The 27289-nt window shown below is 39.1% G+C and overlaps 1 long non-coding RNA gene across 6 annotated transcripts in view; it reads right to left on the reverse strand.

Moving 5' to 3' along the window:
• Window positions 1–7: 7 nt before the first annotated feature.
• Window positions 8–27289, reverse strand: part of LOC132354138 (uncharacterized) — a 38435-nt gene continuing 11153 nt past the window's right edge. For all 6 annotated transcript variants that reach the window (XR_009499181.1, XR_009499182.1, XR_009499180.1 and 3 more), the window contains 2 exons: window positions 24702–24825; window positions 8–267 (listed from right to left, as the gene is read on the reverse strand). This is a non-coding gene — a long non-coding RNA (uncharacterized LOC132354138). The remainder of the gene's footprint in view (window positions 268–24701; window positions 24826–27289) is intronic.

Genomic DNA, 27289 nt, shown 5'->3' on the forward strand with positions numbered 1-27289 from the left:
CTCTGAGGAAAATTAATTAAGGATTTAATTATCTTGACCTTCTCTCTGAGATTTTTGTTATGGGTCAAAAGCACTTCTTCATAATCTCTTGCATCATATCCCCACTCACTCTCACATTCCTGCACATCTGCACAGACTTCTTGAGGTCAAAATCCTTGATGCCATGACTTTCATTTCTTTCCAGTACCACTATATGGCATAATTCTCCTTTATCAATGTCTTCTCTTGGTGATAACTCCTTGATTGCAAGTCTAGCAGAATGGCTTCCTATTAAATGGAGTTGGAAAATAGCTTAGATAATTACATAAAAAATCATATACAATGAACAGTTTTTTCAAACATGGTCTTCAGACGCTACTGTTATATAATTTTCTTTTTTTTTTTTTTTTAACTGACCGATAATTTTCTTTTTATATATTTTCCCATATTACTGTTTTCTCTGATCTTAGATAATAGAATTTCAACCATACACTACATACTACATATATATTTTGCATTGTATCTGGATAACTAAATGATAGTCCATAGTTAGAACGTTTACCTATGTACTGGCTTATAAAAATCCAGGCATGAAATCATCCTTGAGATTTGAGACTGTCTTCCCTAATCCTTAACCTTTATAATAATGTTAATCACATGTGAGTATGATGTAAGAAAAAAATATTTTTTAAAATCTGTATATCACAATAATAACTGATAAAGCATTTACATAACCCATGATAAATCAAGCAGGTAAGGTAATAAATAACCACGTTTACACAAAATAATAAGCTTCTGGAATTCTAAAAGATTCTCCGGTAAATACCAACAAAAAAAAATAATTTTCATTTCAGAAGGAACATACAATAGGAAAAATAATATCTTGATAAGCACTGAATTTTGAAATATCGGATTCAGGTAAACATATGTATAAAGTTTAAGAATTAGGGAAAATGGTCTGAAATCTCAATCATGATGTCATGCCTGCGGTTCTACATAGTTCAACTACCTAACTGTGGAGTGTCATTTAATTGTACACTTGTATGGCAAAATATATATACATATGGTATATAATGTATGCTTTGAAAATTGTTATCTTAAGGTCAGAGAGAACATCTATATGGAAAATAATTAGAAAAAGACAACAGCCAAAATATAATGTAGGCCAAGGTCAATTTCATAATAACCATGACCAAAAAATGACACAATCTAGTTAACTAAAGGTAACTTTACAGTCCTTACTGTCTGCCATGCAATATTTCAAGCCCTATAACAGCATTAATTATTTAATTATTCTTGAGGTAAAGTATCAGTTTTTCATATAGAAACACACATCTATCTCTAACTCACACAGAAAGCAAATTCAAGAGACAGTTTGAACCTGGGTGTGCAGAGTAACATGACATGTTCATATGTATTAAGCAGCATCATCCATCCAGGCAGTACAGATTTTAAGAAAATTTGAAGGAAATAACCCGTATCTTAGAAAGAAATGTTTCAAGGAAGATACGGGCAGTGAGCTGTGTCACTTCTACTGTGACTGTCCTGCCATTCCCAGATAATGATGAGTCACGTCCAGCACGTGTTGATGTACACAGTGACCAGACCGAGTTGCTGATCTGAGCAAACTGTACTGTGTGCAAGTAGGGGTCCTTCCTTATGCAGTGTGTGGGGTATGGGGCGGGGTGGGGTCTTACGGGAACTGGGGAGCCCAAGTGCTAAATATTAATACAGTACTAAGAAGTACCGATAGAGTTCACTTAGGTCCACAAAAATCTGAGGGAAGGCCAGGACTGGGATTTAACAAAGCAAGGGTAAAAGTAGTGGGCAATGTGGGAGCACTGCTTGTGCTTGCAAATCTATGGGAAGAGGACTGTGCTGCAGCAGATGAAAGCCTAACCTTGGGAAAAGAAGAACTGCCACAGCAAGAAACATACACATGACTCATTCTATGGAAACTATATTGTTGGTATGAAGGAAATGTGGAAGATATTAGGAAGGCAGAGAGTGCTGTTATGGGAAGACTGTAGGTTTACATCTATTCCAGTACTTGCTCTAAACATGATCAAGCTGAGTATCCCAGAAATTCCATTCCTAGGCATACATTACTTGTTCCAGAAGATATGTACAAGAATGTTCTTTGCAGGACCTAAAAGCAAAACCTGGAGAGTGAATGAATTCACTCTGTGTGAACACATGTGGATGCAATAAAACCCTCTCAAGGGTACAGCAATGGAGGCTGATCATGGCTGCTGGATGATGATCTCTTGGCAGGGGCGACAGAGGTTGACTGGTGGAAACAAAGCTAGCAGGAGGCTTTTGCCAAGGTTTAAACTCTTTGTGGATGTGATTATATTTGGTAAGAATAACTTCTTTTAAACTACTTATACATTTTAAAAACAATATCAATTTTAGCATGAAGTTTTTTAGTGCAAACAGCTTTGTTATATAAAAGTAACAGATCTCTTCTGCTGGAATTTTTTAAAGTATTTGAAATCATATCTTTGGATCTTTTAACATTAGAATCTCAAACATATAACAGACATCAGACGACAAGTGCTCTTACTTTATGTATATCACTAAAGACATACTTACTCTTATCAACAGGAATTAATATGCACGTAACAGAAAGTAATGAATTTTGACTTCTGGAACAGCAACAGAAAACCCTAAGGGGCATTACTGAACAACCTAGAGGAAAGAATACTTGTATGGACAAGTGCTGTTCACAGCAGGGTTTAACCACAGAAACAATTCTGGTAGAGCCGTGCTGGTCCATGGCAGAGCTCTATGTGCAGAGATGTGGTCGACAGCATAAGCAGCCAATTAACAGCCTGAAGAACAGGACAGTAATAGGTTGTATATCAACAAGGACCAGGCCACTTTTGATGAAATTTAGTTGAAAGAAAGAGAGGACAGGGAACAAAAGAGGCTTCATTGAAATATGTAATTCAAGGAACATAAGAAAATTTCTGAGAACATTGTTAGAAGCAGTAATAATGAGGAAACCATGGAGTATAAAAAAATTACCTACATTTCCTTAAATAGAATGACATATTTAAATATCAGCATCCCAAGATGTACATGAAGAATCTACACAGGGAGAATAATTATTAGAATAAATTAATGTTGGGGAAGCTAGTAAAGTAGTCTTGTTCAGGCTTCAGAGGCAGCACTAGGCCTCTCTGGCCGGGCAATGACCCTAAAAGCTGGCTACATGCTGAACTGCTGAGCTACCTGCAGGCAGCACACCTTGTAAATCAAGGAGTAAGTCTGGGGCCTTCTTGCACCCTGAGGGCCTGGCCAGCCCCCGGGGATCAGAGAACACTCCAAGACTTATGAGTTAAGACCAAGGCATTTATGACAATAACCAGAGCTGCAAATTTGCACGTAGGCTGACTGACTGTTGTCAGCCTATGGCCTGATGCTAAAAGCAGGAATCCTTCCAGTAGCAAACAAGTCTCACCCGTGGGGTGGATGCACTGCCCGGGGCCTTCCCAACTGGGACTCCAGATTGCTGTTGAAGGGACTTCCCAGTGCTACTTGGATCTGGATGTAGGTGCTTCCCCAATTCCGTGATGTAATAAACCTCTGTCTTTACTATACTTTCTTAGTTATACTATTCTTTTCTTAATTAGTATACTGTAATCTTTTAATTCAGTGAACTCTCTGAATTCTTGTTTAACTGAGTGTAAGAGTGGTTATTTTGCCAGCAAATCCTACGAACCTAAAATGAAAGTAAAACCTTCAGGAAAACAATTATTTGCAGCAAAAAAAAATTGAAATAGAAATCAAAACTTCCTTATAGAAAACTACAGCAAATCAATTGAATGGTAACCTGTGACTAAAACTTAATAAGAAAAAGTTAAAAATGACATAGATTTAATTGAGGAAAATGTGTGTTAAAACAAATGTGATACCACTAAACACCAATGATAGTGGCCAAAATACAGAACACTGAAAACATCAAAAATTAGAAATGATGCAGAGCAGCTTCATTCATTGCTGATGGGAATGCTAAATGGTACAGCTAGTTTGGAAGAGTGCGGTTTCTTACAATCTTAAATATGATCTAGCAATCGCACTACCTGGTAGTTACACAAATGAGCCAAAAACTTCTCTGCATGCAAAAACATGCACATGAAATAGAACAAATAATCCTAAAATTTGTGTGGAACCAGAAAGACACCAAATAGCCAAAGCAATCTTCAGAAAGAATAAAAAAGGTGAAGGCATCACATTCCCTAATTTCAAACGATGTTACAAAGAATGGAAACTAAAAGAGTATGCTACTGGCCTTAAAACAGACGTAAGTCAGTGGAAGAGACTAGAAAGCCCAGAAATAAACCCACACATATGCAATCAATAAATTTACAACAAAGGAGCCAAAAATATACAAGGGGGAAAGGACAGCGTCATCAATAATTAGTACTGAGAAAACTGAAAGGCACATACAAAAGAATGAAACTGGACCACTGTCTTATACCATATGCATAAATTAACTCAAAACAGAGTAAAGACTTGAATGCAATATCTGAAAAAAAAAAACTAGAAGAAAGCATAGTAAGCTCCTTGATATCTTGTCAATGACTTTTTGAATCTGAAATGAAAAGTAAAAGCAAAAGAAACAAAAATAAACAAGTAGGTCTACATCAATCTAAAAAGTTTGTGCACAAGAATGGAATCTATCAACAAAATGCAAAGGCAACGTATGGGTTGGGAGAAAATATTTACAAATCATATTTTAAGGGGCTTAAAATCTAAATTACATAAAGATCTCACAGCTCAACAACAAAAACAACAAAAATTCTGATTAAAAAAATGGGCAGAAGATCCAAATAGATTTTCTTCCAAAGAAATCATACAGATGGTCAACAGATACATGAAAAGATGTTCAACATCATCATCATCAGGGGAATAAAAATTAAAACCACAATGAGATATCACCTCACAATTCTTAGAATGGCTTTAATATAGATATAAATATAAGACAAGTAAGTGTTGGCAAGGATGTGGAGAAAAGGGAATCCTTGTGTTCTGTTAGTGCAGACACTACGAAAGACAGTACAGATGTTCTTCAAATAAATAGAACAAACGTAATATCCAGCAATTCCATTTCTGGGTATTTATATGATGAAAATGAAAACACTATCTCAAAAAGATATATGCCTCCCCCTGTTCACTGCAGTATTATTTACAATAGTAAACAACCTAAGTGCCCATCAATGAATATAAATGAATAAAGAAACTGAGACATGTCTAAATATATATAGTGTAATACTACTATTCAGCCATTAAAAAGAATGAAAACTTGCCAAGTGTGACAACATGAAGGGCATTATGCTACCTGAAGTGAGTGACACACAGAAAGACAAATACCTTATGATTTCTCTTACATGTGGAATCAAACAGAACCAAAACACAAAACAAACGAACAGAACAGATTTCTGCTTGACTAAGGCACAGGGTGGGGAGGTTAGGAAAAATGAAGAAAGGAGAGCAAACAGTTTAAAAGAAGTTATCATTGTGGTGCTTTATATCAATATATACTAGGAGTCCAATAAACATTTTTTAAATAAGTGATGAACGGGGTATTTTTTTTGGGGGGGGGGGTGTTTCTTTTTAACAGAGAAGCTAATTAGACCTATCAGTAAGCTGTGCTGTATTTAAAGTAAACTACATCTAATTTTTGAATTTTCAATTTTTGTCATTATCCACATCATGACTTCTTCCTACTAAATGCATCCTGGTAACAAGCGAGGATGGACAAAAAAGAAACAAGTAGACTTAGCTCCACTTTATTAGTCAGATATTATTAGGAAAAGGATCAACAATACACTATCATCTTCCCAAAGGATGTTAGTGGAAGGTGGTTTTCCTGTCAAATGAGGTAACACTGTCTTCTAGACCAAGGTTTTTGGGAGTGAAACTTTCTTATCTGGTCAAAACGTGTCTTTTACATTGACAATTACTTATGTAAACAGGAAATGTAAAAACAAGATGAATGCAGTCAGAAAACAGTAGCCATGGGTGGAGGGGGCGTGGTCTAAGGAGAGCAGCACGGGTGTCGTGAAACACATGATTACTTGTGCAAACACAGTTCTCAGAGGCTGCAGGTAGAAACAAACGCGCCCCCAAGTGGGCCTAAGTACCTTTCATCCCAGAAAGTTAAGACGGAATACTTGCAATTAACCTAAAGGCCTCCCAGTCACGAATATCCATTTTGGGACTGTTATTGTGGATGCTATAAGAACCTAGTTTAAAAACAAAATCTCAATTATCTCCTGCAGCCTTTAAGCTTCTACCCTCTAAAAGTGAAAAGGAAACCTACAAAACAATAAAAAAAATACTCACCAATCATAAATATCTGACAAGGCACCTGCATTTAGAAGATATAAAGAACTTATTTATACTCAACAAAAAAAGACAACCCAATTTTAGGATAGGCAAAGGATCTGAACAGACATTTCTCCAAAGAACAAAGAAAAACAGCCAATACGCACACAAAGAAGATGTTTAACATAATTTTTCAATAGAAAAATGCAAGTCAAACCCAGGATGAGGTACAACTCCACACTCCTACAATGGCTGTAGTCAAAGAGAAAGATAACAAGTGTTGGTGAGGGTGTAGAGAAACTGGAACCCTCATACACTCACTCCTGGTGGAAACGTCAAATGGTGCAACAGCTGCTTTTGGAAGACACTGGCAGTTCCTCAAAAGATTAAACAGAAAATTACCACATGACCAATCAACTGCACTTTTAGCTTTATGCAAAAGGAAAATGTAACTATACGTCCACAAAAAATGTTGTTCAAAAATGTTTCTAGCAGTATTGTTCACAATAGCCAAAAGGTGGAAACAACCCAAATGTCCAACAACTCACAAATGGATAAACAAAATGTTGTATTCATTCATGGACTATTACGAGGCAACAAAAAGGAATGAAGAACTATTACATGCCACAAAAACAAAAAACAAACATGCAGAAATAAATTCCCTGCATATAAGTATTTATAGCAGCATTATCCGTATCATCTAAACTTGGAAGGAACCAAAACGTCCTTCAGTTGGTGAATGGAGTAATAAACTGTGGTACATCCAGGCAATGGAAATATTATTCACCACTAAAAAGAAATGAGCTATCAAACTATGAAAAGTCATGGAGAAAATAAAATGGATATAACTAAGTCAAAGAAGACAATGTGAAAACGCTATATAAACTGTTCGATTCCAACTAGATTACATGCTGCAGAAGGCAAACGTATGAAGCCAGTAACAAGATCTGTCATTGCAGTGGTTAGGAGGGAGGGAGAGATGAATAGGTAGAGCACAGAGGATTTTTAAATAATGAAATTACTTTTTATGGTACTATTATGGTACACACATGTCAGTATACATTTGCCCAAACCTACAAAATATATAACACCTAGAGTGAACTCTAACATAGGACTTTGAAGGGATAATTCATGTCAATGTAGGTTCCTCAGTGATAACAAACATACTCTCCTGTCGGGTGTTGATTATGGGGAGGGTCTGCATATCTGGGGTGGAAAATACATGGGAAATCTCTAACTTCCACCTAAAATTCCTCCATGAACCTGAAACTCCTTAAAAAAAGATAGCCCATTAAAACAAAGGTGTATGGGTTCATAATAGGTACTAACTAATATGAAACAGAGTAAAAGGAATAGACTATCTTTTCAAAAATTTCTAGAGGTTATACAGCTTTCGGGGAAACAAATGCTACGTCAGGGATTTCCCTGGCAGTCCAGTGGCTAAGACTTCGCCTTCCAATGCAGGGGGTGTGGGTTTGATCCCTGGTTGGGGAGCTAAGATCCCACATGCCTCGTGGCCAAAAAACCAAAACATGAAACAGAAGCAATATTGTAACAAATTCAATAAAAGACTTTAAAAATGGTCCACATCAAAAAAATAAAGTTAAAGCAAACACTCAAAAAGGAAATTCTATAAAATATTAAAGAAATATTCATTCCAAACCCCAAATTGTAGATATAAAACAAAGAACACTAAGAATATCATCAAAGATACAGAACTGATGATTGAATAAAGAAAAATGAAGGCCATTTATAACGATGAAATTTGCAAGATGAAAGTATCAGTGGTTTAAAATCAAAACAAGTAACAGTAGAGTTTTAAATGTCAGCATCTACCACAACTAGAAACTAAAAATACTACAAAACAGTTTGTATACCAATAAAGGCAAACGTACAATAAAGGTAGGAAATCATCCACACACAAAGCTAACAGGGAAGTAACAAGACAAAAGTAGTAAAATCATCTATATTCACAGTAATTAAGGGATATACAAAACAATTAGATGTAAAATATGATATCACAAACAGTAATCATGAGGGGAGGAGAGTACAAATACAGGGTTTATAAAATGTATTTGAAATTAAGAGATCAGCAACATAATCATGTATATATAGACTGCTATATAAAAACCTCATGGCAATTGCAAACCAAAATGCTATAACAGATATATACACAAAAAAGTAAAAGGAGTCCAAACACAACACTAAAGATAGTTATCAAACCACAAACGGGGAAAAAAAGACCTACAAAAACAAATCCAAAACAATTAACACAATGGCAGTTAGAACATTCATATCAATAATTACCTCAAACATAAACGTACTAAATACTCCAATTAAAAGACATAAACTGGCTGAACGGATGTAAAAACAAGACGTGTATAAATGCTGCCTACAAGCAACTCACTTTAGAACTAAAAACACAGAGACTGAAAGTGAGGGGATGGAAAAAGGTATTCCATACAAATGGAAATCAAAAGAAAGCCACAGCAGCAATACTTGTGTCAAACAAAATAGACTTTAAAATTAAGACTGTTGGGACATCCCTGGTGGCGCAGTGGTTGGGAATCCGCCTGCCAATGCAGTGGACATGGGTTCAAGCCCTGGTCTTCGAGGGTCCCACATGCTGCAGAGCAATTAAGCCTGTGTGCCGCAGCTGCTGAGCCTGCACTCTAGAGCCTGCAAGCCACAACTACTGAGCCCATGCGCTAGAGCCCGTGCTCCGCAACAGAAGCCACTGCAATGAGAAGCCCACACACTGCAATGAAAGAGTAGCTGCCGCTTGCCCCACCTAAAGAAAGCCCGCACGCAGCAGTGAAGACCCAATGCAGCCAAAAATAATTTTTTAAAAAATTAAGACTGTTACAAGAGATAAAGAAGGACACTACATATTGGTCAAGGGATCAATCTAGAAGATATAACAATTGTAAATATATGTGCACCCAACATAGGACCACTTAAATATATAAGGCAAACATTAACAGACATAAAAGTAGGACTCAATTGTAACAAAATAACAATAGAGAACTTTAACACCCCACTTACCTCAATGGACAGATCATCCAGACATCAATAAGGAAACACAAGCCTTAATAACACATTAGACGAAACTGACTTAATTGGACTAAACTGACTTGATATAAATATAGAGAGAGGGACTTCCCTGGTGATGCAGTGGTTAAGAATCCACCCTCCGGGCTTCCCTGGTGGCACAGTGGTTGGGAGTCTGCCTGCCAATGCAGGGGACACAGGTTCGAGCCCTGGTCTGGGAAGATCCCACATGCCGTAGAGCAACTAGGCCCGTGTGCCACAACTACTGAGCCTGCGTGTCTGGAGCCTGTGCTCCGCAACAAGAGAGGCCGCGATAGTGAGGCCCGCGCACCGCGATGAAGAGTGGCCCCCGCTCGCCAAAACTGGAGAAAGCCCTCGCACAGGAACGAAGACCCAACACAGCAATCAATCGATCAATCAATCAATAAATATTAAAAAAAAAAAAAAGAATCCACCCTCCAATGCAGGGAACTCAGGTTCGATCCCTGGTCAGGTAACTAGATCCCACATGCATGCCTCAGCTAAGGAGCACACATACTGCAGCTGAGACCGGTGCAACTAAGATAAAGAAAGAAAGAAAAATTAAAAATAAATAAATTTTAAAAATAATAATAATAAATAAATATAGAGAGAACATTCCATCCAAAAGCAGAATACACATTCTTTTCAAGTGCACATGGACATTCACCATGGATAGATCACATGCCAGGCCACAAATCAAGTCTTGGTAAATTTAAGACTGCAATCATACCAAGCATCTTTTCCAACTACAGCACTGAGACTAGAAATCTACTACAAGAAAGAAAAACTGCAAAAACACAAAGATGTGGACGCTAAGCAATATGCTACTAAATAACCAATGGACCACTAAAAGAATCAAAGAGGAAATAAAAAATACCTAGAGACAAATGAAAAAGAAAGCATGACAATCCAAACAGCAAAAGCACTTCTAAGAGGGAAGTTTATAGCAATACAGGGATCAAGAAAAATTTCAAATTAACCACCCAACCTAACCTTACACCTAAAGGAACTAGAGAAAGAAGAACAAAAATGAAAGTTAGTAGAAGGAAAGAAATAACAAAGATCAGAACAAAAATAGAGACTAAGTAAACAATAGGAAGGGGAAGGAATCAAGATGGTAGAACAGAAAAATGTGAACAGAAAAACGTGGAGATCACCTCCTCCCACAAATACATTTTACATGAGGACAAATTCTCACAGAATCCTACTGAACTCTGGCAGGTGTGAGACGACTGAAATTGCAAGAAAGATCACTACATAACCAGGTAGGATCAAAGGGAAAAAAAAACAAGGAATCAGGACATGACCTGAACTCTGGGGAGAGAGCTGTGAAACAGGAAAGGTTCCCTCAAGCTGGGAACCCCCCTCCCTGGTGGGAGATCAGCCACGACGGAAAGGGAGCCTCAGAGGAGAAAGAGGGCAACACGCAGCCTGCGGCAGGCAGGACAGAGACGGACGAGCACAGAAGGCCTGTGTCACCTACGTGCTGAGACTCGAGCTTCGGCGGACAGGCCCTGGGCGAGGACGGGGGATGGCTGCGTGGACGCAGCCTGGAGCAGCTGGAGTGTGGCACCGGCTGCAGCCAGGGCTGTACGTGGACAGAGCCCGGACCTGCGTGACAAGTGCCACCATCAACAGGCACGTGGAGGGAGGGCTGGCCCACCACAGCAGCCCCACCCTCGGCACGCTCACGCAGGCACGTCTCCACCTCTACGAGCTCTGGGAGCACGCAAGTGTGGGCTGCCCACCCATGGACGTGGGGCCGACATCAGAGCCCTCTCCCCACAGCTGTGCCATCTGTGGGCTTACTCTGCCACTGCTGCCCCACAGGTCTTGAACGCAGCATCTGTGGGACACCCAAGTGGGTTACGGGGTCTCCCGTGGCGGGGGCACATCCGGCCTCAGCAGCTGCGGGCTTCGTGGGTACCCCCACATAGAGGCGGGGCCAGGGTCTCAGCAGCTTCCGTAGCTTGCGCTGTGATCCTGGTACCTGACTTCAGTGTATCTGTATCTACTGTGCTGGTGGCTTCATGAACATAGAATCTGAGGGCCAACAGGGCCTCCCACGGTTGAGGTTGCCACGGTTGAGGCAGGGCCGAGAGCAGTGCTGACAACACTGTACTCTGCGATCCCGCATGACAGGTGACAGGCGACCGACCACACAGCGCAGTCACCGGTGGACAGCTCTTGCGGAGGAATCCTCAGAGGATCCTCTCCCAGTGCGAGTGCTCCAGTCCTGCCTACCTCACACGGCAGCTCAGAAACAGACGTGCGATTCTACTCCAACAACTGGGGACCAGACCCTGCCCCAACAGGGCTGTGACAGCCACGGAGCAAAAAGGAGTGCCTAATCAATACCCATCATAGGCTCCAGTCACCCCTAAACCAGTCACACCCCCATCAAGGGGATAACGGACAGCACACACTGAGGAGACGTGCACAGTATCCATACTAAAAACAGCCCTCGCACCAAAAATATTAGACTCACACAGGCTACACAGGGATGCTCCCACATAGAAACAGCCCTCCAAGACCACAGTAGATAACTGATTCTCCTAAAAGCATAGAGTCAGAGAAATATAAGTAAAATGAAGAAGCAAAGGAACCACTCCCAATTCAAAGATCATGAGAATTCCTGAAAGAACAATGAAACAGAACTCTCCAGTCTAATAGACTCCAAGTACAAAAAGGAGGTAATAAAAATATTGACAAAATTATGAAAGGCTGTTGAAATGCAGATTCCTGTAAAATAGAACTAGAAACTATAAAGAGGAACCAAGTAAAATTAGAAAACTCATTTGCTGAGGCAAAAGCTGAGCTGAAGGCAATGAATCACAAACTGAATAATGCAGAGTGAATTAGTGATATGGAAGATAAAATAATGGAAATCACCCAATCAGAACAGCAGACAGAAAGACAAAAAAAATTGAAAGCAATATACAATACCTATGGGATAATATAAAGCATGCCAATCTACACAGAATATTGATCCCAGAAGAAGACAGAGAAAAGGAGATCAAAAATGTATTTGAAGAAATAAATGAGAGACAAAACAAAACAAAACAGAAAAGATCAATAAAACTAAAAGCTGGTTCTTTGAAAAGATAAACAAAATTGATAAACCTTTTCTGAGAAACATGAAAAAAAAAAAAGGGGGACAGGGCCCAAATCAATAAAATCAGAAGTGAAAAAGAAGTTACAACAGACACCACTGTAATACAAAAGATTATAAGAAACTACTATGAACAAGTATATGCCAATAAAATGGACAACCTAGAAGAAATGGACAAATTCTTAGAAAAGTACAATCCCCCAGGACTGAACCAGGAAGAAATACAAACTATGAATGGTTCAATTACCAGTAATGAAATTGAATCAGTAATTTTAAAACTCCCAAAGAACAAAAGTCCAGGACCAGTGGCTTCATAGCTGAATTCTACAAAACATCTAGCGAAGAGTTAACACCTATCCTTCTGAAACTATTCCAAAAAACTGCAGAGGAAGGAACACTTCCAAACTCGTTCTGTCAGGCCAGCATCACCCTGATACCAAAACCAGACAAATATATCACAAAAAAAGAAAATTACAAGCCAATAACATTGATGAACATAGATGCAAAAATACTCAACAAAATACTAGCAAACCTACTCCAACAATACATTAAAAGGTTCATACACCATGATCAAGTGGAATTTATCCCAGTTGTGCAAGGATTTTTCAGTATCTGCAAATCAATGTGATACACTGCATTAACAAACTGAAGAATAAAAACCATATGATCATCTCAATAGATGCCAAAAAGCCTTTTAATAAAATTCAACATCTATTTATGATAAAAACTCTACAGAAAGCAGGCATAGAGGGAACATACCATGATAAAGGTCATATGTAACAAACCCACAGCTAACATTATAGTCAACAGTGGAAAGCTGAAAGCATTTCCTCCAAGATCAAGAACAAGACAAAGATGCCCATTCTCACCATTTTTATTCAACATAATTTTGGAAGTCCTAGCCATAAAAGAAATCCATGGAAAGGAAGAAGTAAAAGTGTCATTGTTTGCAGATTACACGATACTATACATAGAAAAGCCTAAAGACACCATCAGAAAACTACTACTGCTGCTCATCAATGAATTCAGTAAAGTTGCAGGATACAAAATTAATACACAGAAATCTGTTGCATTTCTATACACAAAAAACGAAAGATCAGAAAGAGAAATTAAGGAAACAATCCCATTTACCATCACATCAAGAAGAATAAAATACCTAGGAATAAACCTGCCTAAGGAGGCAAAAGAACTGTATTCTGAAAACTGTAAGACACTGATGAAAAAAACTGAAGAGGACAGAACGAGACGGAAAGATATACCGTGTTCCTGGATTGGAAGAATCAATATTGCCAAAATGCCTATACTACCCAAAGCAATCTACAGATTCAATGCAATATGTATCAAATTACCAATGGCATTTTTCACAGAACTAGAAAAAAAAATTTTAATTTGTATGGAAACACAAAAGACAAATAGCCAAAGCAATCATGAGAAAGAAGAACAGACCTGGAGGAATCAGGCTCCTTAAGGACTAAACTACAAGCTACAGTAATTGAAACAGTATGGTACTAGCATACACCAAAAAAAGAACATATGGATCAATGGAACAGGAGAGAAAGCCCAGAAATAAACCCACATACCTCTGGTCAATTAATCTACCACAAAGGAGGCAAGAATATACAACGGAGAAAAGACAGTCTCTTCAAGGACTTCCCTGGTGGTGCAGTGGTTGAGAATCTGCCTGCCAATGCAGGGGACACGGGTTTGAGCCCTGGTCTGGGAAGATCCCACATGCCGCAGAGCAACTGGGCCTGTGAGCCACAACTACTGAGCCTGGGCATCTGGAGCCTGTGCTCCGCAACAAGAGAGGCCGCGATAGTGAGAGGCCCGCGGACCGCAATGAAGACTGGCCCCCACTTGCCGCAACTAGAGAAAGCCCTTGCACAGAAACGAAGACCCAACACAGCCATAAATAAATAAATAAAAAAGACTTTCTATTTCACTGTCTTTATAAAAAAAAAAAACCAATCTCCCAGCTCCTGGCACATAGAAGGTGTCAAATCACTGAAGTCAGTTGAACTGAAACAGCAATAACTAATTTATCCTAATGAGTCAAATACATCCCTGGTCAATTTCCCCAAATTTTGAAATAGCTCAATTAAAAAAAAAAGACAATCTCTTCAATAAATGGTGCTGGGAAAACTGGACAGCTACATGTAAAAGAATGAAATTAGAACATTCTCTAACACCATATACAAAAATAAACAAAATGGATTAAAGACCTGAATATTAAGACCAGATACTGTAAAACTCCCAGAGGAAAACATAGGCAGAACACTCTGACATAAATCACAACAGTATCTTTTTCTATCTGTCTCCTAGACCAATGAAAATAAAAACAAAGGGGACCTAATTAAACTTAACAGTTTTTGCACAGCAAAGGAAACCATAAACAAAACGAAAAGACAACCTACAGAATGGGAGAAAATATTTTCAAAAGATGTGACCCACAATGGATTAATTTCCAAAATATACAAACAGCCCAGTATCAAAAAAACAAACACAAAATCTTAATTAAAAAATGGGCAGAAGCTCTAAATAGACATTTCACCAGAGAAGACATACAGATGACCAAAGGCACATGAAAAAATGCTTGACATCACTCATTATTAGACAAATGCAAATCAAAACTGCAATGAAGTTATCACCCCATTCTGGTCAGAAAGGCTATTATCAAAAAGTCTACTAATAATAAATTCTGAAGAGGGTGTGACAAAAAGGAACCCTCCTAAACTGTCGGTGGAAATGTAAACTGGTACAGCCACTATGGAAAACAGTATGGAGGTGCCTTAAAAAACTAAAAATAGAGTTACCATATGATTCTATAATACCACTCCTGGGCATATATCTGGAGAAAATTATAATTCAAAAACATACATGCACTGCAATGTTCATACCAGCACTATTTACAATAGCCAAGACATAGAAAGAACCTAAATGTCCATCAGCAGATGAATGGATAAAGATATTGTAGTATGTACATACAATGAAATATTACTCTACCATAGAAAAGAATGAAATTTTGCCATTTGCAGAAACACGGATGGACTTAGAGATTATCATACTAAGTGAAGTAAGTCAGGAAAAGAAAGGCAAATACCATATGACATCATTTACAGGTGGAATCTAAGATATGACACAAATGAACTTATCTGTGAAACAGACTCACAGACGTAGAGAACAGACTTGTGGTTTCCAAGGGGAAGAGGGGGCACAGGAGGGATGGATTGGGAGTTTGGGTTTAGCAGATGCAAACTATTATATATAGAATGGCTAAACAACAAGGTCCTACTATTATAGCACAGGGAACTGTATTCAATATCCCGTGATAAACCTTAATGGAAGAGAATATAAAATGTACATGTATGTATAACCTAATCACTTTGCTGTATAGCACAAATTAACAGAACATTGTAAATCAACTATACAATTAAAAAAAAAAAATGAGGCCAGCATCACCCTGATACCAAAACCAGACAAAGAGATCACAAAAAGAGAAAATTACAGGCCAGTATCACCAATGAACATAGATGCAAAAATGCTCAACAAGATACTAGCAAACTGAATCCAACAATACATTAAAAAGATCATAGATCATGATCAAGTGGAATTTATCCCAGGATGAAAGGATTTTTCAATATCTGCAAATCAATCAATATGATACGACACATTAACAAACTGAAAAGTAAAAACCAGAAGGAGCAACCAAGATGGTGGAGCAGTAGGATGTGAAGCTCACCTTCTCCCACAAATACATGAAAAATACACGAAAAATACACCTCCATGGGGAACGGTTCTCACAGAATATCTACTGAACGCTGGCAGACGACCTCAGACTCTGAAAGGGCAAGAAAATCTCCACGTAACCGGGTAGGAAAAAAAAAAAAAGAAAAGAAAGTGAGAAAGCAGTCAGGACAGGACCTGCGCCCCTGGGAGGGAGCTGTGAAAGAGGGAAGGTTCCTGCACCCTGGGAAGCCCCCTCACTGGCAGGGAGATCTGCTGAGACAGACGGGGAGCTTCAGAGCCTCAGAGGAGAACGCAGCAGACGGTGTGAGGCAGCCAGAGCGGAGGGAGCAGCGCATAGTCAGTGCCACTGCCCTGCACTCCCCAGCCTGAGATGCACGTCCTGGGAGCTGGAACTCAGGCTCTGGTGATCAGGCCTCGGAAGAGGACTGGGGATGGTTGTGCGGAAATAGGCCCAGTGGGGTGGGGGGAAGACTGGATTCTGGTGTGACTACAACTGAGGGTGTATGCAGAGGAAGCCCGGGGTGCCTTAGAGGCCAGGCACCACTGTTTGGGGGGTGTGCGAGGGAAGGGGTGACTCACCCTCATACCCTTTTTCCCTGTGCACGTGCTTGCTCTCAGAGAACAGGACACCACCTGTACTGGCTCCAGGGCTGGTCACGAGCCACCTCTGCCACCCTCACAGACTCTAGAAGTGGTCAGGAGCTGCCACCACTACCCGCCTGGACTCCAGGAATGGTCACAAGCCACCTCCGTTCCCATTACATGCTCAGGGGGTGCACCTGAGCCACCACCACTGCCAAGAACCCCAGGACCTGACACCAGCCACCTCACCTGCACATCTCCTATCAAGGAGATAACGATCAGCATGCACTGATGACACACGCCGACAGGCATCCATACTAAAAACAGCCCTTGCACCAAATATATTAAGCCCACAAGCTACACAGGGACGCCCCCACATACAAACAGCCCTCCAAGACCACAGTAGATAATTGCTTCTCCTAAACTCACAGGGTAAGACAAATATAATTAAAATGAAAAAGTAGAGGAACCACTCCCAGTTAAAAGACCAAGAGAATTCCCTTGAAACAACAAACAATGAAACAGACCTCTTCAGTCTAACAGACACCGACTTCAAAAAGAAGATACTGAAAATACTGAAGGAATTAATAAAGGCTATCAACAGAAATGCAGAGTACTGTAAAAAGGAAATACAAACTATTAAGAGGAACCAAGAGAAACTAGAAAACTCATTTGCACAGACGAAAGCTGAGCTAAAGGCAATCAACTGCCCAATGAATAATGCAGAAGAAAGAATAAGTGACCTGAAAGATAGAATAATGGAAATCACACAATCATGACAGCACACAGAAAACCAAATGAAAAAAATAATAAAAGCAATATAAGAGATCTGTGGGATATAATAAAGTGTGCCAATCTGTATATAATAGGGATTCCAGAGGAGAAGGAAGAGAAAAGGGGATCGAAAATGTATTTGAAGAAATTATGGCCGAAAAATTTCCAAACCTAAAAAAAGGAAACAGATATCCAGGTACAGGAAGTAAAGAGGATCCCAAACAAAATAAATGTGGAACCATAAAAAAAACAGAATTGCCAAAGCAATCCTGAAGAGAAAGAACAAAGCAGGAGGCATAATCATCACAGACTTCAGACAATACTACAAAGCTACAGTAATCAAACAGCATGGTACCGGCACAAAAACAGACATATGTATCAATGGAACAGAAGAGACAGCCCAGAAATAAACCCACATGCCTATGGTCAATTCATCTTCGACAAAGGAGGCAAGAATACACAATGGGAAAAAGACATACTCTTCAGCAAGTGGTGTTAGGAAAGTTGGACAGCCACATGTAAATCAGTGAAGTTAGAACACACCCTCTCACCATACACAAAAATAAACTCAAAATGACTTAAAGACTTAAACATAAGACATGACACCATAAAACTCCTAAAAGAGAACATAGGCAAAATATTCCCTGACATAAATTGTACCAATGTTTTCTGAGGTCAGTCTCCCAAGGCAACAGAAATAAAAGCAAAAAGAAACAAATGGGACCTAATCAAACTTACAAGATTTTGCACAGCAAAGGAAACCATCAATAAAACGGAAAGACAACCTACAGAATGGGAGAAAATATTTGCAAACGATGCGATCGACAAGGGCTTAGTTTCCAAATATACAAACAGCTCATACAACTCAACAACAAAAAAACCCAGTCGAAAAATGGGCAGAATACCTAAATAGACATTTCTTCAAAGAAAAAATACAGATGGCCAGTAGGCACATGAAAAGATGCTCAATATCGCTCATTATTAGAGAAATGCAAATCAAAACTAAAATAAGGTACCACCTCATACCAGTCAGGATGGCCATCCTTAAAAATTCTACAAATAACAAATGCTGGAGAGGGTATGGAAAAAGGGAACCCTACACTGTTGGTGGTAATGTAAGTTGGTGCAGCTACTGTGGAAAAAAGTATGGAGGTTCCTCAGAAAACTAAAAATAGAATTACCATATGATCCAGCAATCCCAGTCCTGGACATACATCTAGACAAAACTATAATTCAAAAAGACACATGAACCCCTATGTTCATAGTACTATTCACAATAGCCAAGACATGGAAACAACCTAAATGTCCATCAACAGAAGAATGGATGAAGAAGATGTGGTACATATATACAATGGAATACTACTCAGCCATAAAAAGGAACGAAATAATGCCATTTGCAGCAACATGGATGCAACTAGAGATTATCATACTAAGTGAAGTAAGTCAGAAAGAGAAAGACAAATACCATACGTTATTACTTATATGTGGAATCTAAAATATGACACAAATGAACCTATCTATGAAACAGCAACAGAATCACAGATATAGAGAACAGGCTAGTGGTTGCCAAGGGGGATGGGGTTGGGGAAGGGGTGGAGTGGGAGGCTGGGGTTAGCATATGTAAGCTTTTATATATAGACTGGATAAACAACAAGGTCCTACTGTATAGTACACAGAACTATATTCAATATCCTATGATAAACCATAGTGGAAAAGTACATTAAAAAAAGAATATATATATATATATATATATATATATAAATAACTGAATCACTGCTGCACAGCAGAAGTTAACACAACATTGTAAATCAACTACACTTCAATTAAAAAAATACTGATTATAAAAAGAAGAATAAAAACCTTATGATCATCTCAATAGATGCTGGAAAACCTTTTGATAAAATTCAACATCTATTTATGATAAAACAAAAACTCTCCAAAAAGCAGGCACAGAGGGAACATACCTCAACATAATAAAGGCCATGTATAACAAACCCATAGCTAACATCATACTCAGTGGTGAAAAGCTGAAAGCATTTCCTCTAAGATCAGGAACGAGACAAGGATGCCCACTCAGGCCACTTCTTTCAACATAATTTTGAATAAATTATCACAACAATCAGAGAAGAAAAAGAAATAGAATACAAGTTGGAAAGGAAGAAGTAAAACTATCACTCTTTGCAGATGACATGATACTGTACATAGAAAAGCCTGAGGACACCACCAGAAAGCTACTGGAGTTCATCAATGAATTCCGTAAAGTTGTAGGATACATAATTAATATACAGAAATCTGCTGCATTTCTATAAACTAACAATGAAGTATTAGAGAAATTAACAATCCCATTTACCATCACATCAAAAAGAATAAAACCTACGAATAAACCCACCTAAGGAGGCAAAATACCTGTACTCCAAAAACTACAAGACACAGATGAAAGAAACTGAAGATGACACAAAAGGATGGAAAGATACACTGTGTTCCTGGATTGGAAGAATCAATATTGTTAAAATGACCATACTACCTAAGGCAATCTACAGATTCAATGTAATCCCTATCACAACACCAATGGCATTTTTCACAGAACTAGAAAAAAGAATTTTTTTAATTTGTATGGAAACACAAAGGACCCCGAATAGCCAAACAATCTTGAGAAAGAACAGAGCTGGAGGAATCATGCTCCCTAGGGACTATACTACAAGCTGCAGTAATTGAAACAGTATGGCACTGGCAAAACGAGACACATAGATCAATGGAACAAGAGAGAGAGCCTATAAAAAAATCCAGGTACTCATGTTCAATTAATCTACCACAAAGGAGGCAAGAATATAAAATGCAGAAGACAGTCTCTTCAAATAAGTGGTGCTCAGAAAACTGTACAGCTACATGTAAAAGAATGAAATTAGGACATTCCCTAAAACCATATACAAAAATAAACTCAAAATGGATTAAAGATCTGAATGTAAGACCATATACCATAAAACTCCGAGAGGAAAACAGGCAGAACACTCTTTGACATAAATTGCAGCAATATTTTTGGGGATCTATCTCCTAAAGTAATGGAAATAAAAGCAAAAGTAAACAAATGGGACCTAATTAAACTTAAAAGCTTTTGCACAACAAAGGAAACCATCAACAAAAGGAAAAGACTATGCCCCCCTACTAAATGGGAGAAAATATTTGCAAATGATATAAATGATAAGGGATTAATATCCAACGTATTTAAACAGCTCATACAACATTACATCAAAAAACATATAACCCGATTTTAAAAAGGGCACAAGAACTGCATAGTCATTTTTCTAAAGAAGAAATGCAGATGACCAACAAGTACATGAAAAGATGCTCAACATTGCTAACCATCAGGGAAAAGCAAACCCAAACCAAATGATATCCCCTCACACCTGTCAGAATGGCTACCATCAAAAAGAACACAGAAAGTGCTGGTGAGGATATGGAGAAAAGGGAACCCTCCTACAGTGCTGGTGGGAATTTAAATTCGTGCAGCCACTTTGCAAAACAGTATGGAGGTTTTCTCAAAAAACTTAAGCTACAATTACCATATAACCCAGCAATTCCAATACTGGGTATATATCCAAAAAAGCCCCAAAACAGTAATTCGAAAAAACACATGCACCCCAATGTTCACAGCAGCATTATTTACAATTGCCAAGATATGGAAGTAGCCTCAGGGTCCATCAACAGACAAATGGATAAAGAAAATGTGGTGTACACACACACACACACACACACACACACACACACACACATACATACAGTGGAATAATAGTCATAAAAAAGAATGAAATTTTGCCATGTGCAGCAACATGGATGTACTTGAAAGGTATTATGCTAAGTGAAGGAAGTCAGAGAAAGGTAAATGCTGTATGGTATCACTTATATGTAGAATTTTTAAAATATAACAAACTACTGAATACAACAAAACAGCAGATGCAGAGATATAGATAACTAGTGGTTACAGTCGGGGAGGGGCAATATAGAGGTGGGAGTGTGGGAGGGACAAACTATTGGGTGTAAGATAGGCTCAAGGATGTGTTGTACAACACACGGAATATAGCCAATATTTTGTAATAACTAAATGGAATGTAGCCTTTAAAAATTGTATAAAATTAAAAAAATTTTTTTTAATTTAAAAAAAGAAAAAATGTCAGCACCATTCAAATTGATAAGCTTCCTCAATAAGACATGTCAAAATCATATTTGTTGAAAGTGAATGAAGGATGGCACACACAGGATTAACAATGTGGCATGAACAGTAGCTTAATCAGTCTCACAGGTATGAGGTTGTGAACTTGGACAGTGTTCTCCTTAGGATAAGTTCCTACACCTTTTACTGCCACCTCAAAGTTGATGACCGTATTGTTTCCTACCCACATTGTCACCCTGCCCCAGCGAGGCAGTGTTACACTCCTCAAGAACTAGGAGGACAACTGGAGGTCCTTACTGGTCAGGGTCTCCTGATGCTTTCTTAGTTTCTTGGACATGCTGACCACTCTATCAGTGGCTTCAAGAAACATTTCTGCATGTAGAGCAGGATAATATTGTAACATATTGTTCAGTGTTTTCCTCCAAGAATCTTCTCTTAAACAGTAAACCCCCTGCATCAAAGTGTCCACCATAAGTTGCCTATGAACTAAAGGCGCAAAGAGAGATTGAAACTTTAGGCCCCTGGAATGTGTGTTTAAAAAACAAATTTCAGGGCTTCCCTGGTGGCGCAGTGGTTGAGAATCTGCCTGCTAATGCAGGGGACACGGGTTCGAGCCCTGGTCTGGGAAGATCCCACATGCCACGGAGCAACTAGGCCCGTGAGCCACAACTACTGAGCCTGTGCATCTGGAGCCTGTGCTCCGCAACAAGAGAGGCCGAGATAGTGAAGAGGCCCGCGCACCGTGATGAAGAGTGGCCCCCGCTTGCCACAACTAGAGGAAGCCCTTGCACAGAAACGAAGACCCAACACAGCCAAAAATAAAAATATAATAAATAAATAAATAAAAGATTACTATTAAAAAAAAAACAAAAAAAACAAAAAACAAATTTCAGGGACTTCCCTGGTGGCACAGTGGTTAAGAATCTGCCTGCCAATGCAGGGGACATGGGTTCGATCCCTGGTCCAGGAAGATCCCACATGCCGCGGAGCAACTAAGCCTGTGTGCCACAGCTACTGAAGCCCTCACACCCTAGAGCCCATGTGCCGCACTTACTGAGCCCACGTGCTGCAACTACTGAAGCCTGTGTGCTCTAGGGCCCACGTGCTGCAACTACTGAAGCCCACATGCCTAGAGCCTGTGCTCTGCAACAAGAGAAGCCACCGCAATGAGAAGCCCGCGCACCGCAACAAAGAGTAGCCCCCGCTCACTGCAACTGGAGAGAGTCCACGTGCCGCAACGAAAACCCAACACAGCCAAAAAAATTTTTTTAATTAAAATTAAAAAAGAATACAAAAAAAAAAAACAAGTTTCAGAGGCAAAATCTTAGAAGAGAGAAAGAAATCAGAACGACTAAGGTCTTTCTATGTTCCAGTACTAGGCAGAGAGCTGGAAGAGGGAGAAAAATACAAGATATGAGAAAAAAATGACAGGGTCACACTGCGGTCCTCTTGAGAAGGGGTGGTATGATCTACCCACAGGCTGTAGTAGGGTGAACGCCTGAAAGACTGAGATATACTACCATGTAGCAGCTGGGATCAAAGAGGATCTCAGTCTCTAGTCATTATATTACTTCTGAGTAACAACCTCAAAATGTGCACCCCATTCTTCTTTACATACATGCAGCAAAAGGAACTGGAAAAATGGCTCAGGAGCCTGAACAGGCAGAGAAGGCCTGACACAGCCCCATAAGATTCATGGAACCCCAGATACAGTGGAAGAGCAGCTATTTTGTCTATCCCCTGAGAAGTTCTCCCAAAACTATAAAATGTGGAGGAAACTAAATAGGTCCTGGGGTCAGAACTATAGGGGACTTAGCTCTGATATGTATTAACTGAAAACCAAGAGATGAAGGGGAAAGAGGACTTTCCATCCCTCTCAAACCAAGACATCAAAATGGTAGGAGGGGCCAGACAGTAGAGTGTCATAAAGGTCATGATAAAGCCTCTGCTTTGGCTTTGAATGAGCTGGAGTACCACAGTAGAGTGGGAGTTCACACTTTTATATATTTGAGTAACACAGTGAGAAGGACGCTTGTGCAGGGTTAAATTTCCTTTGAGAACTCATACGAAATGGACTTTTATTTTCCCATGGTCCTTTCACATTTGAGGAGAACTTCTCAAAGAATACTTAATGAAGAAGCTTGCTCTGTGCCCATCTGAGCTCTCATTTAGGTTCACATCTAAATACATTCTGACCAGGACTTCCCTGGCGGTCCAGTGGTTAGGACTCTGCACTTTCACTGCCGAGGGCCTGGGTTCAACCCCTGGTCGGGGAACTAAGATCCCACAAGCAGCATGGTGAGGCCAAAAATAATAATAACAGTAATACATCCTGACCTCTCTGTATTTTTCCCTATTTTCACTTCACTTTCCACAGATCAGGGCTCTTCCCCTTGTTCCATAGTGAAGATACTGTTCACCTCAAAAGAGATTTCAATTAAAAAAAAAAAAAAACAGAACATGATAATGCTATACTCAGTGCTTTGTTCAGCTAAGAAGAAAGGATATATAGATGGATCTAGAAAAGTGTTTCAAAAAGTAATCAACTGACTGCCTCCTGAATGTTTAAAGACGATTTTAAACGTGTAGGTATCTAGCTCTCTTCCAAGAACTACAGAATCAAAAGCACAAGAGTGAAACCACAGAATGACATATTTTTAAAAATTTGCCATAAGGCTTTCTGACTGCTGATGTTCTGCAACCACCACTAATCAAGCATGAATGCAGAACTTCTGAAGAAACGAGAAGTTATATAGAGTCATAAGCCGCATTATGAAGGCTTTTCATTCTGAATCCAAACAGCTTCAATCACTTTCTCAAGAACAGAGATTTGAAACTCTCACAAGCATGCTAGGGGCTCATAAAAGACTCAGAAGGGACAATGCAAAGATATACATTAGTTACCGACTTTCGGAGGGAAGTTATCCTCACCCAGGGAGAGCAGGTTCCTGTAGGTCTCCAACATCACGTCCCTGTACAAGGCCTCTGAGCAGGGTACAGGCATTCCCATTCCTCCTGAGAGAATTCGATGGCCACATCCTTGAACGTAAATTCCCTGAAAGGAAAGCGCATTTCACCAAGTGGACAAGGAGACATTTCTGAGTTTGACACAAACTTACAGAAGCAGACACGTGTAAGGATTGACTTGGCTGGAGTGAATGTTCTGACTGATCCATGTAAGATAATTTTGAGCAAGTTACATTTCTCTTTTTGTAACCGAGGTGAAATGCATATAACATAAAGTTAGCCATTTTTAAAGTACCATTCAGTGGCATTTAGTACATTTATAATGTTGAACAAACATCACCACTTTCTTGTTCAAAAATATTTCAATCATCCCCAAAGGAAATCCTTTACCCATTTCAGCAGTTGCTTCTTTCTTCCCCATTTGCCTCAGTCCCTGGACACCACTAATGCAATGTCTCAATGGATGTACCTGTTTGGGATATTTCCATATAACTGGGATGGTATAACATGTGACCTTTTGTCTGGTTTCTTTCACTGAATAACTTTTTTGGCTCAGCCATGCTATAGTTATGTATCAGTACTGCATTCCTTTTCATGGCCGAGTAATATTCCACTGTGTGAGTACACCACAGGTTATTCACTCATCCCTTGGTGGACAGTTGGGTTATAATCACCTTTTGTCTATTACTAACACTGCTGCTGGAACTTTTTTTTTTTTAATTAATTAATTTTTGGCTGCGTTGGGTCTTTGTTGCTGGGCACGGGCTTTCTTTAGTTGCGGCAAGCGGGGGCTACTCTTCATTGCGGTGCACAGGCTTCTCGTTGCGGTAGTTTCTCTTTGTTGCGGAGCACGGGCTCTAGGCACGCAGGCTTCAGTAGCTCAGGCTTGCAGGCTCTAGAGTGCAGGCTCAGTAGTTGCGGCGCACAGGCTTAGTTGATCCGTGGCATGTGGGATCTTCCCAGACCAGGGCTCGAACCCGTGTTCCCTGCACTGGCAGGCGGATTCTTAACCACTGCACCACCAGGGAAGCCCCATGCTGCTGGAATGTTCATGCAGAAGTATGTGTTTGAATTATCTGTTCTCAATTCTTTTTGGTATTTATCTAGCAGTGGAATCACTAGGTCACATGGTTTTGTTTTCCACAATGGCTACAACACTTTACTGGCAACTTATCAGGATTCTAACTTCTCTACATCTTTACCAAAACTTGTTATTCTCTATTTTATTATAGTCATCATATCAGGTGTGAAATTATATCTCATGGTAGTTTTGATTTTGCATTTACTACTGACTAATTTCATTTGAACATCTGTTTGCTTCTTGGTTACTTCTCTAACTTCTGTGAAGAAAGGTCTATTAAAGTCCTTTGCTTATTTTATAATTAGGTTCTTCGTATTTTGGTTCTTGACATATAGGAGTTCTTCATATATTCTAGATAATAGACACCAGATATGTGATTTGGAAATACCTCCTCCCACTTGGTAGATTATGTTTTCAATTTTGTGACAGTGTCCTTCAGTGTACAAATATTATTAATTTTGGTGAAGCTCAGCTTATCTATTTTATCTTTCTATCTTTTGCTTTCAGTGTCCTATCTAAAAAAAATCCACTGCCAGTACACATCATGAAGATTTATCCCTATGCTTTCACTTAAGGGTGTTAGAGTTTTACCTGTTACGCTTAGTCTTTGATTCATTTTGAACTGACTGATTTATATGGTGAGAGGCACAGGTCCAATTTCATTCTCTTTCACATGGATATCCAGTTGTCCCAGTACAACTGGAGAGACTACTTTTTAAGAGACTACTTTTTTTCCTTGAATGTTTCTGGCACCGTGTGAAAAAGGAATAGGCTATAGATGGATGGGTTTATTTGTGGACTCTTAGTCTATCATTTTGATCTGTATTACTCTTCTCAAGCTGGAAGCACAGTTTTGTTTATCCATGGTTTGCAGTAAGGTTTGATGTTGGGAGTGTAAGTCCTCCAACTTTACTCTTTTTCTCACTTATTTTGGGTACTTGGGGTCCATACTAACTCAAAATGAATTTAAGGATCAGGTTCTCACTTGTACAGAAAAGGCTGCTGGGATTTTGACATGGATTGCTGTCAATCTTTATAACACTTTGGTGAGTACTGCCATCTTAATTACTCTAAGTCTTACAGTCAACAAAGGATATCTTGACATTTATTTAAATTTTCCTTCAATTCTTTAAGCAATACTTTTAGTTTTCATTGTACAAATCTTCCAGTTCCTTGGTTAAATTCTTACTCTTTTTGATGGTCTTGTAAATGGAATTGTTTCACTTACTTTCAGTATGTTTATTGCTAGTGTACAGAAATACTACTGAATATTGGGTATTGATATTATATTCTGTAACCTCAGTGAATTTGTTTATTATCGCTAATGGTCTTTTTAAGGATTGTTCAGATGTTTTTAAGTATAAGAGCATGTTTTCTGTGAATATAGTTTGACTTCTTTTTTAATTTTGACATCTTTTCTTTCTTTCTTTCTTTTTTTGGGTCTGATTTATCTGGCTAGATATTCAGTACA

The sequence above is a fragment of the Balaenoptera ricei genome, chromosome 19 (assembly GCF_028023285.1).
Source record: "Balaenoptera ricei isolate mBalRic1 chromosome 19, mBalRic1.hap2, whole genome shotgun sequence".
NCBI lineage: Eukaryota > Metazoa > Chordata > Mammalia > Artiodactyla > Balaenopteridae > Balaenoptera > Balaenoptera ricei.